The sequence below is a fragment of the Acinonyx jubatus genome, chromosome B4 (assembly GCF_027475565.1).
Source record: "Acinonyx jubatus isolate Ajub_Pintada_27869175 chromosome B4, VMU_Ajub_asm_v1.0, whole genome shotgun sequence".
NCBI lineage: Eukaryota > Metazoa > Chordata > Mammalia > Carnivora > Felidae > Acinonyx > Acinonyx jubatus.
In genome coordinates this window covers 72,857,945-72,869,076 of record NC_069387.1, presented here as the reverse complement: position 1 = coordinate 72,869,076, position 11,132 = coordinate 72,857,945, and the positions used below count along the sequence as shown (strand labels likewise).

Below are 11,132 nucleotides of genomic sequence, written 5' to 3'. Positions count from 1 at the left end.
CTATTGAGCCAGCGAAAACATTTTCAGAAATGGAAGTGAGGTTTTTAACCTGTCACAGCCGAGGGCAAAACCAGGTATTTCTGTCTGATGTCAAGAAGAAAGAATCTCGGGGCCCCTGGGTGGTGCAGTCGGTTAAGCGTCCGACTTCAGCCAGGTCACGATCTCGCGGTCCCTGAGTTCGAGCCCCGCGTCAGGCTCTGGGCTGATGGCTCAGAGCCTGGAGCCTGTTTCTGATTCTGTGTGTCTCCCTCTCTCTCTGCCCCTCCCCCGTTCATGCTCTGTCTCTCTCTGTCCCAAAAATAAATAAACGTTGAAAAAAAAAATTAAAAAAAAAAAAAAAAAAAGAAGAAAGAATCTCCACCCAGAAGTCTGCAATTTTTACTAGAAAAGAGCTAGAGCTGTTTGCATTCCAAATGCTGTATTGGCTGAGGTAGATTAAGTTCAAGAATAAGCAGGCCCCCAAATTGATGACGACTCAAACACAAGATAAATGAACCTCTCAGTCATGCGAGAGTCCAAATGGTTGCTTCTGGATGGCAAGCATATTCCCTCCATATGGTGTCTCGGGGATCCAGTCTCATTCTGTGTCTCTGTCACCTCCTAGGCCTTCATTGTCATCTGCATCTAGCCGGCAGGAGGAAGAGTGTGGGTTGGCATAGCCACTTTGTAAAAGCTTTGGCTGAGAAGCCCCAGCCATTATGTGCGTGTTCCATTGGCTGGACCTCAAGTCTGTGGCCGCAGGGGTGCTGGGAAATATAGTTTACCTATGTACCCAGGAAGAAAGATATCATGGATTTTTGTGAGCAGCTAGCCATCTCAGGCATGATGTTGTTATGCTACTGAATCTGGAGGGGGGCTATAGACAACCCCTCACCAGAGGTGGAGAATAAGATCTCAGAAAAGAGGTGGGCCATTTGTGGTGTAAGTACCCTGGGGAGGACGCTGGTTTCTATTCAGAAATAAGAACTGAGACAAAAAGGTCAAAGGCAGAAGGTAATCCATTTCTGTCTCTCAATTTTCTTTTAATCTCAGAATTGACGGGAAAAATAGTTGAGATGTTTAAAAAACAGTTCCTCACATGAAAGTGAGGAACCCAGGCAATATGTCTATGAAATTATGCCAGCAACTTGAAGCTAGACACTTCTGTCTCCTGGTGTGTGGAAACAAGTAGTGACATTTGTGGGTGTAAGAGGACATCCTCATAGATTTTTAATAACTTCTTCACATGTTTGTAGTTCTTCATCTACTTAGAGTCCATCAAAGGTAGTTGTATTTTCCAACCTTCCTTGCCTCTGGGACGCAGATAGGTGCCTTTGATTCTCCAAACAAATGCATGGGGGTGATTTGGAGACAAACTACCTGAGGGGAACGAGCAGAGCATTGGGGCGTCTGTATTGCTGGTGAGAGTGGTCAAGATTGGGTATTTCTGGGGTCCGCAGCGATGGAGGCGACCTCCTGATCACAGAAGAGGAAGTCAGTGGTCGCAGCTACTCTGTTACCTGGCCAGCTCTGCGGGCTGATCCTGGGAGTTGCCCTTGGAAGCTTAATCTCACACTAGTCCTCCAGATCTTCCAGTGATTCCGTGAGCTTTTTACTATCCCTTAATAACTAGCATCAACTGGCTGGAATGAATTCCATTGTCTGCCTGCGACTCATAACCAAAACGAAGCTGGCTGTAGTAGAACCACAGTCATTGCTTTGTATAGAAGACCACTTACGTTCCTTAAACTCGGACTTCACATTTTCTTATTCCACCCAGAATCAACACGGAGCTAAAAACATGCAGATGAAAAGCTCTGTCTATATTGTGCCTGAATATTAAAGCTAGAACGGAACACGCTTGGAAGATTCATGGTTGTGGCAGGACAATGCCATGGTGGGGGGAAGGTACATTTCAGGAAACTAAGTCAGGGCCACTTGTTTGGCTGGCCCTCCACACCAGGGAATTATTCTTCCTGAGTTAACCCGGAAGGTTCTGGGGGTATGATTTATTAAAAGGGATAAATTCCTTTATAGATAGACTATAAAAAGAAATCAACTACTCTTTTTTTTTATTAAACATTTTTTTTAATGTTTTATTTATTTTTGAGACAGAGACTGACAGAGCATGAGCAGGGGAGGGTCAGAGAGAGAGGGGGACACAGAATCCGAAGCAGGCTCCAGGCTCTGAGCTGTCAGCACAGAGCCCGACGTGGGGCTCGGACCCACGAACTGTGAGATCATGACCTGAGCTGAAGTCGGACGCTTAACCGACTGAGCCACCCAGGCGCCCCTCAACTACTCTTTACAAACGGGTATCTCTAGATACCAAGATGGCAATGGTTACTTGGATCTAGTGTGTGGAAAAGTTATTTATTTTATTCAAAAATGTTATACCCCAAATAATGTTTCTAAGGTAATGCCGGCCTAATGGAGCCCTAGACCAAGGGTAAGTACTGGATATACAGAAGTGGCCATGGTTTGTGAGAGGAAGCTTGGTGCAGTAGAAAGAGCGTTTGAGTTCTGTTATTTAAAAGCTGTGTGTGACCTTGGTCAAGTTACTTGACTTCCCTGAGCTTCATTCCTCATCTGTAAACTGGAGATAATAATCACAGGACCTTACTCACAGGATTATCATTAGGCTTAATTAAAGGAATGTTATGATTCTTTGTGACAGGCGATAGGAACCAACCCTGGCTGACATCGGCAGAAAAGCAATTATTGGAGGCTATTGAGATGCTCACAGAATTGACAGGAAGGTGAAAGAACCAGGGTCAGAGAATGAGCACGCGTTAGGGAAAGTGGGCAAAAGAAAAGAGTCAAGGTCACCAGCAGGTATGGTTGGTGGAGCCCATCCCTGGCTCCTCTACCACTGACACCAGTTCCTGCCGTGGCTGCCACCTGGCACTGTCAGTCACTGATGCCAGACTCTTCCCCGAAGGTGTCCAGGCATCGTCCCCTGTCAGAGCTGTACCGCACGGGAATCCAACCTGCTCGTGAGAGACTACCATGAACTATTCAGGAGTTTTGCAAAATGGGTGTTGAAATATTTGTCGTTTGAAATCAGCCACTGTAATCAACACCACAGAAATTAGCAAATGATAAAAATCAGGGCTGGGTTTTGTTTTCCCAAGAGACCCAGTTTCCCAGCCCACTGCTGCCTCAAATACGGAATGTTGAACGTTGGGCGTGAGCACCTGATCCCTTGAGTCCTGGACACATGGCTGTGCATCAGCCCTAAGGGGATGGGGAAGGGGAGAGATGGCCTTTTGGATTGCAGGAGGAAGTGGCTGCTCCCTTACCAAGGCTGAAACCAAGAATCCAAGAGGATTCTGCCAAAAGGCTGGAGATTTCACTGCTGAATCACCTCCCCAAATTTCAAGGATTTTCTACAGTATAGAAAGGGCTCATCTAAAGCTATGCCTTTACTCGTAATGAGTTCCCAATACGTGCTGGGTCCCTCCTTCTTTCTCTCTTTTCCCCAGTTTGGCTACATGTATAACCCTTACTTTTCTATTTGGTATGTGTTCTGAAATTCTGGCTGTAACAAAAATAAAGCCTTAATAAAGCCTTGCTCTAAGTTGTATGAAGTTAAGGAGTTAAGGCCAGCTCAAAGCTTCCAACATTAAATCAATAACTGTAAACATTATGTTCTCCATTAAGGAAATGAACATCTTTTGATGGAAGAGTTATTGTCCTTAAATCTGCACATTTAAGTATTTTTGAAATAAAAGTAACTAATATAGGCAAACACTTGAAACAAGATAAATTTCTTGCGAAGATACTAAGGGTCTGAGATGCCTGGCTGACTCAGTAGGGACAGCATGCGACTCCTGACCTGGGGGGCATGGGTTGGAGCCCCATGTTGGGTGGGGAGCCTACTTTAAAAAAAAAAGATACTGAAGGGTTTTCTGTGTATTCAGTTATACAAAATCCTACTGGGAGAATTTTTACTTGAAAAAATGAAGATAGTTAGAGCAGAGGAATCTTCCAAGTGAGAATATAGGGCAGACAGTTAGTCCTCTTTTTCCTTCACATTAATAAATAAGTTACCTGGTTAATCAGCCAGAGGTTAGAAAAAAAATATTCATAAATTTTCATGAAATTGCTTTTTTATAATTATCAGCTACAAATGATTTCTGTCCTAGGACTTGAATGAAGAGGAGGAAAAAGTGCTTTTCTAATAGAAATTGCATTGCCCAACATGCTTTTTCATATGCATCTTTAATTTATGTTTAATTCATGTTGCATATTCAACACTCTGTGTGTATAGTTGGAGGGTGCCTGAGCTCACATTGGAAATTAGGAAAATTTGCCACTATTCAGAGTCAGCTTTAATTTTTTCTAGATGGTTCAAGAGGAAGAGACTTTTTTTTCCCTAGGTGGAATAACTCATTCTGAAAGAGGCATTTGGAAATTCCTTTACCTGCAGCTTTTGCTCAAGGGTCTGGAAGGGAGGATGTGGGGGTTGAGGGCAGGAGAGGCACCACGGGCTGGGAGAAGGAGCTCCACTTGGACTCAACCCCAGTGTGTTAGTGACAGGAGCAGGTCTCCTGGCCTCCTTCGGGTTCCCCATCTGAAAAATAAGGGTGCATTCGGTAGTTCATTTCTATTTCCGTTCCCTCTGAACATTTGTGTCCCAATTACTGATTCTGATCCCATCTCTCCATCGAAAAAGAACGCTCCATTGCTTGTAGTTCAGTTGGACGTTAATGAAAAATTGGCAAACAGACATGAAGGGATTTTCAATCAGTGGTGCCCCAGTTCACACCCGCATTTCAGAAACCCCTGCTTGTGACCGTTCTCAATGAGTACACACGGATTTTTTGGTAGTGCTGGCCGGGGAATAGCGTCTCTATAGAAACCAGGTGAATGCTTCCTTGAAATTAAGTATCTTCTCGACATTTGCGTGTCAAGTTAATTGATAAAACGGGGAGCTCTTCCAACATCTGCAAGTCCTTCTGTCAGCTTACAGGTCAAATCCTAAATTAGATACAACACCTGAATGGAGCATGCAAGCTGAGAGGAGCCCTCAGTGTTGTCATGACAACAGGGAAATGCCAGGTCTCCCCACACATGCATATTCCACTGTCAGGTTTTTACACACCGGTTGTTATTATGTTTTCTACCGTGAGCAGAAATGAAGTAACATCTTGGGTTTTCCCTAAGGGATTCAAAGCCATTTGTATTCTTGTGGTTGGTCTGCTTCCTTCCTCTTCTATAACCCCCAACCTGGGTGTTTTCAGAGTTGTGGCATCTGCTAGGACTCAGCTACCACAGGGCATCTCTAGAGGCTCCCAAGCAACATTTGGGGGCGGGACCGGAGCAGTGCAGATCTAGGGAGCCTACGTTTTCATACTTCCAAGTCTAGCTTCTCTGGAAACCAGCTTTATAAGATGGTTTCAGAAATAATGGAAGCCCCCAAATGCATCACTGGTGGTAGGGCTATTACAGCCAGGAAGAGATTTCATTTGTACCCAAACTATAGGGCTAAACTAGGTAACACACATACAGTGTTATTCCATTTCCCCCCCTCCAGCCCATAATGTATAGATGATTGTAAAATTCCAGAGTACTACCTGTCTTCTGGAGGATGGTGAAATGATAAACTCTGGAAGGGAACATTTTCTGATGGGTCAAGCCCAGTTTCCTTGCACCTGTTATGTTTGAAAGAATCAAGAGGCTAAACCCCCCTAAGGTTTGGTTTGGAAAGCCAAGCAGGGTGTGTATCAAGGCACTGTGATAGGAAGATGTATCTTATTATAAAGAAATTGATGTGCTGAAACTAGTCATAGTTTTGCGCGAGCCCTTTGTTTTGAATATCGGGTGAACAGGGAATCTCCATTCAAGAGAGATCAAGACTTTCTGACCTGGGGCTGCGTCACAGGTAGGTTTAGATCAGTTTAGAAATGTTGGTTTGATTTTTCACCCTGGAATGCTCCCGGTGCTCTGACAAGAAGAGAAACATGCTTTGTTCTGAAGCATATGCCGTCCCAGCTCTTCAGGAAGGTTTGAAACCAAGAGCCCAAATGGATGCACGCACTGTTTTTAATATTTTGTAGCAATGCATGTCTCCGCGTTCACTCCAAGCTGGCTCAGTTTTCCATTTCCTGTGTAGATTTATTCTCAGACTGGGAACAACTTCATCATCTACTTCTGCAGATTAATTCCTGAGTCATGCACAGTTTCTCTTGAAAACAGATCACAAAGTCTAGATTTTGAGAACTGGAGTTTGACCATTTCTTAGCCTCAGTGTTCCAGGATAGGATGATCCGTGAAGATCTACTGTGACAGAACCACTTCTGATTTATGGGGTGGCCTGAGAATCTCTAATAAGGCAGAGAAAAGAAACAATGACAATTCCATAAGACTGCTACCGATTATTAGGAATCTGCTAGATTCCAAGCATTTTGTGTATCTTAACCTCACTTAATCTGCATTTGTGCATCTGTGCATTTGAACTCATTTTCGGAGGGAGAAACTTGTTCCAGAGATGAACTTGCCCAGATTACATGGCTCTGGTTTGCTAAGATGCAAACCTGAGTGGGCCTGAGTCTTATGCCTGAGAGTTATACACTAAGCAGTGCTGTGTCACTAGTCAATCAACCACAGAGCATGGTATATTTCTGTCTGTACCTGTAAGCTTAGTAAGTATTTTTAATGTTTGTGTTCTGGAAGACCGTGGCTCTCTATTGCACTGAAGGCCATAGAATCTATCATAATAACAGAGAGGCAAGCCCTTGATGAATAGAAATTGAATAGCGATAAATTAGAATAATACTATGTGGAAAGGAAAGAAGATATTTCTTACTAACTAGATGAGATTGTGTCCAGGGATGTAAGAGGCGATCTTTCAGTATTTATTGGAATGCCAACAGAAGCAGAGTCCCGTATTAGAGTCATTAGCAAAAACTCAGTACAAAACCTTGGCTAACAGCTACCGGGGTTTCACTTTTCATGAAGTACAAGCGGAAGGTAAATGTTGCTTGTGCTTTGTCAAGTGATATTTACCTTGTTTGAAAGGGTCTGCCGACATCAGAGGTCAGGAAAAGGACGAGTTGCTGGCAAAGGAGACAGAAAAAAGGGAAGCGCCAGTGAGACACAAGGCAAACTATGAGTTTCGTGTCCAGGATGAAAAATAAGAGGAGGGCTTTAAGGAGAGACAGATGCTGGTCATGTGCTGCTGAGTATCGGTGAAGTCCAGGGATTCCTTCCCTCTGTATTTTCTGAAGATGCTTCCTCCTCCTCACCCCCATGACTGCTTCCCTAAATACATAGATACAACGTAAATTCATAAATACAACACAAGTAAGTTCAGAAATACAGCAGCCCCGCAAGGCACCTCCTCGCTTCTTGATTCAGCTTCTCACAGTCCATACCCTGTGCTGTTCCCAGGGTGGGTAATCTCTCAGGACTGCAACACCGTATGTCTCACCCCGACTTAAAACTGGGCAACGGCTCTTCATTATGCACAAAATACAATCTTAGCTCCTTATGATGTCCTAGGAGGCCCTCCACCTCCTAGAACCTGACTCCCCCTCCTCACCAGCTCCATTTCCTATACACCGTTTGCTGTACCCCCCGGTAAATTACTTCTGATGTACTCTGCTTTTTGTTTCAACCTCCATGCAATCCCCGCTGGCAGATGCTGTACTCTCTGGCTAAAATGCTTTTCCTCACCTTGTTCTCCTAACCCTTTTTAATATATAGGTCTCAGTTCCAGAGTTATCTCCTCTCTAAAGTCTCCCCTGACTTTCTCTGAACAGATTAGGCATCGTCCATCTTAATATCCCGTAACTTGTCATATATATCTTGACTGTAGCACCCCATTTGTATTATAGCTGATTTTTATTGACATTAGGATACCAGCTGCTACCATGAAGCCATGAATTCCTTAAGTAGGGACCATGCCTCCTCTTGTAATGTCCCCAGGGTTGTGTACAGCATTTGATTTCCTATGAGAAGCTCCACAAGTATCCACTGAATGAATAAGACGTCAAAGACTTCATAACAATCTGCATTTTCACATTGACTCTACTTTGGCAAAGCTTTCTCTCAGGGGATTAGTCACTTATTAAAAGTCATGGCTAATTACTCACCTGGCTCTTACCTTGCATGTTCCGGGTGAAAATACTGCCCAAATACTCCCAGATTTGGTCATTGTTCTGTTTTGTGATTCATCAGGGTACATTGTTGATCATTTCTTGCAGGGGCTCACAACTGTGAGTCATACAGTTGGTTCCTTATATTAGGAAAAAAAAAAACCCAAAACAAAGCCACTTGTCTCATTTATTGAAAGCTCAGAGCGGTGTTGCTTTAATTAAAATGAGCCAGTATTTGTCAACGTTCCTCCAGCTACAGAGAGTATACCTTGAGACATAAGAAAACTTACTCTATTAAGGCTCCACATAAAATTTTTTTTTTTTACTGAGGGTTGATGGGGGGTGGGAGGGAGGGGAGGGTGGGTGACGGGTATTGAGGAGGGCACCTTTTGGGATGAGCACTGGGTGTTGTATGGAAACCAATTTGACAATAAATTTCATGTTAAAAAAATAAAAATAAAAAAATAGGAAATAAAAATAAAAAAATTTTTTTACATTTATGTATTTTTGAGAGACTGAGAGAGACAGAGCGTGAGTGGGGGAGGGGCAGAGAGCGAAGGAGACACAGAATCAGAAGCAGGCTCCAGGCTCTAAGCTGTCAGCACAGAGCCCGACGCAGGGCTTGAACCCATGAATTGTGAGATCATGACCTGAGCCGGAGTCAGACACTCAACCGACTGAGCCACCCAGGTGCCCCAAGGCTCCACATTTTTATTAATATAATTTTTAAAGAAAATACCTTATATAACTTAGCCGTAACCCATCTAGAATAGATATAGGGAGGAGAGGGGAGTAGATTACATTAGTTTAGAATTGCAATAGTTTATTGAGATTTATGGAAAACACAACAAAATCAGATTCTGGCATTTAAGTACATTCCAGTAGAAAATATTTTAATATTTCCCTGACACTAGGTAGCATGGTTGCATAATATTATGAATATGATCATCTCTCTCTTGGTTTTTTTTTTTTTTTTTGTCTTGGCATCTATTAAAAAAAGCTGTTTCAAGATCTATTTACTGCTAAAAGATTAACAAGATAAAATTCAAGCTTTAAGTGTTATTAAAGCAGGCATTTTGACCTCTCCAAATTTGGCCTTTTAGATATATTCTGGCCCTTCCCTCTGTTTTGTCAGCCGTTACTAAATTCATACCAGAAGAATGAGAATCTGTCCAATTTTTAGAGGCCTAGAAAAGAAATCTCCACCAGGAACTCATTTGAGTATACACTAACCCTCCAGGACTTCTTTCTCGTGTCTTCTCAAAGCATGTCCCTATGCTTCTGCCAAAGCCCTCTGCCTTCTCCAAACCTGAACACCACCATGCATAAACCCACATCTTCTATGGGAGTGCTTTGACTTCACCTAACAGAAATCTGAATTCAAACGGCCTTACACAGTCAGAAAACTTATCACCCCTCATAGCAGCAGGTCAGAGGGTGTGTGAGTATCTGCACTTGTTTGATCTGGTGGCTCAAGAATATCCTTGAGGGCACAGATCTTTCCATGGTCCCTTGACCATCCCCAGAGCATGCTTCCATCTCAAGCAGGCAGCAGGATGGCTGGACAAGTCCTGAAGACAAAATTCAGAGGGAGAAGAGCGGTTACTTCTTCCTACGTCTCCTTAGAAGAGAGGAAACCTTTTCTAGAAATCCTCCTGCACACTTCTCCTCGTGCTCTTGGTCAGAATAGGCCATTCTTGAACCAGGCACGGACAAAAATGATATGCCTATGGTTGACCGATCACGGCTGGAGTGAATCACAAAGGCCACCACCTCTGCCTGGCATTCCTCTGGCATTCCTCTCTGGCCTCTGGACCTCTCCCATTACCCTGTGCCATTTCCTTCAGTGAGCGGGAAGAGAAGGACCAAGGAGAGGAGGACAAGAGAACACAGAGAGGAAAGCGAGGGTCATTCAAGATTCTACTAGAGATTAACAGCTTCAAAATGGAGAAGAGAATTGATTGGAACAAATCCTTTTCCATATTTATTAAGAGAGTTAGCTCATGTGATTGGAGTTCCTATTTAACTCTAAAATGCCCGATAGGAGTCTGGACAGTGAACTTAGACAAGCGTGTGTGTCTTAAGGTCAATTAGTTTCATTGTGTTGAGCCTCAGTTTACCCATTCGAAAAATAAGAGTTATAAGCATCCTGGGGGTTGTCATGAGCACTAGAAATATTTTACAAGTGTTAGCATCACACCTGGAATTTTATATACAGGTAGTTAATATGTGACAGCTGTTGTTTATAATAATAGAGAAGGAATTAGAGATGCTAGGACAGTTACCAGTACAGTCAGCAGCAGGGGCCCCAGGAAGGCAGAACACTTTTGATTGATTATCATGAGATGGTAACTGTCAATAGTGAATTATTCATTGTGCGAACTGCATTATTTATGCTGTCTCATTTAACTCTTTGTTGCTCTCCTCCTTTTAGAGACGAGCACTCAGAGGGTCACAGGGGTGGTGAGGGGAAGAGCCCGGTCTAGAATTTGGATTTATCTTGTGTCAAAGCCCAGGGTGTTAACCATAACATGATAGTTTCCAGACATGAGTCCCTTTTCTCAAGGTCACCTGGCTTGTACATTCTGAACAAACCACACCAGCATAGTACAACCACTTTTATATTTCTTTGATTTTGCTCTCTTTATCCCATTTTGAATCTTTTAAAATTGCATGTATGTTGATAATCTGTTATCATAGACAGTCTGTTTTCACTCCTTGTCGACACAAAACCTCTCCATAATCCCTACAAAGAAATCTGCTGGCACCAATGATTAGTGAGCAAAGCAAATTTCACTAAAGACTTTATGGCAGGGACAGAAGGGGGGGATTATATTATACACTTCACAGCAAGCTATTGATGATTCTCAACCAACCCATCTGGTCTCAAGATTCTTGCTTCGCCACCGAATCTGCAGTGTGGTGGGTTCGTCTCCTCGGTCCTTCCCCGTGGCAAAGCCCTCTCTGCGTCTTATCTCCTTTCACTTGATCCCTCATCTCCAATCCAATGATCCCATCCCCCTTTTCTTTGCACGACATTTAGCACTTCTC

The 11,132-nt window shown here is 43.3% G+C and overlaps 1 long non-coding RNA gene across 1 annotated transcript; it reads right to left on the bottom strand.

Moving 5' to 3' along the window:
• Positions 1-2,107: 2,107 nt before the first annotated feature.
• On the bottom strand, positions 2,108-10,131 carry LOC128311045 (uncharacterized). The gene is made up of 3 exons (XR_008288967.1): positions 9,476-10,131; positions 6,991-8,221; positions 2,108-4,555 (listed from the first exon to the last, which is right to left on the bottom strand). It is a non-coding gene; the product is annotated as an uncharacterized LOC128311045 (long non-coding RNA).
• Between the last annotated feature and the right edge of the window lie 1,001 nt (positions 10,132-11,132).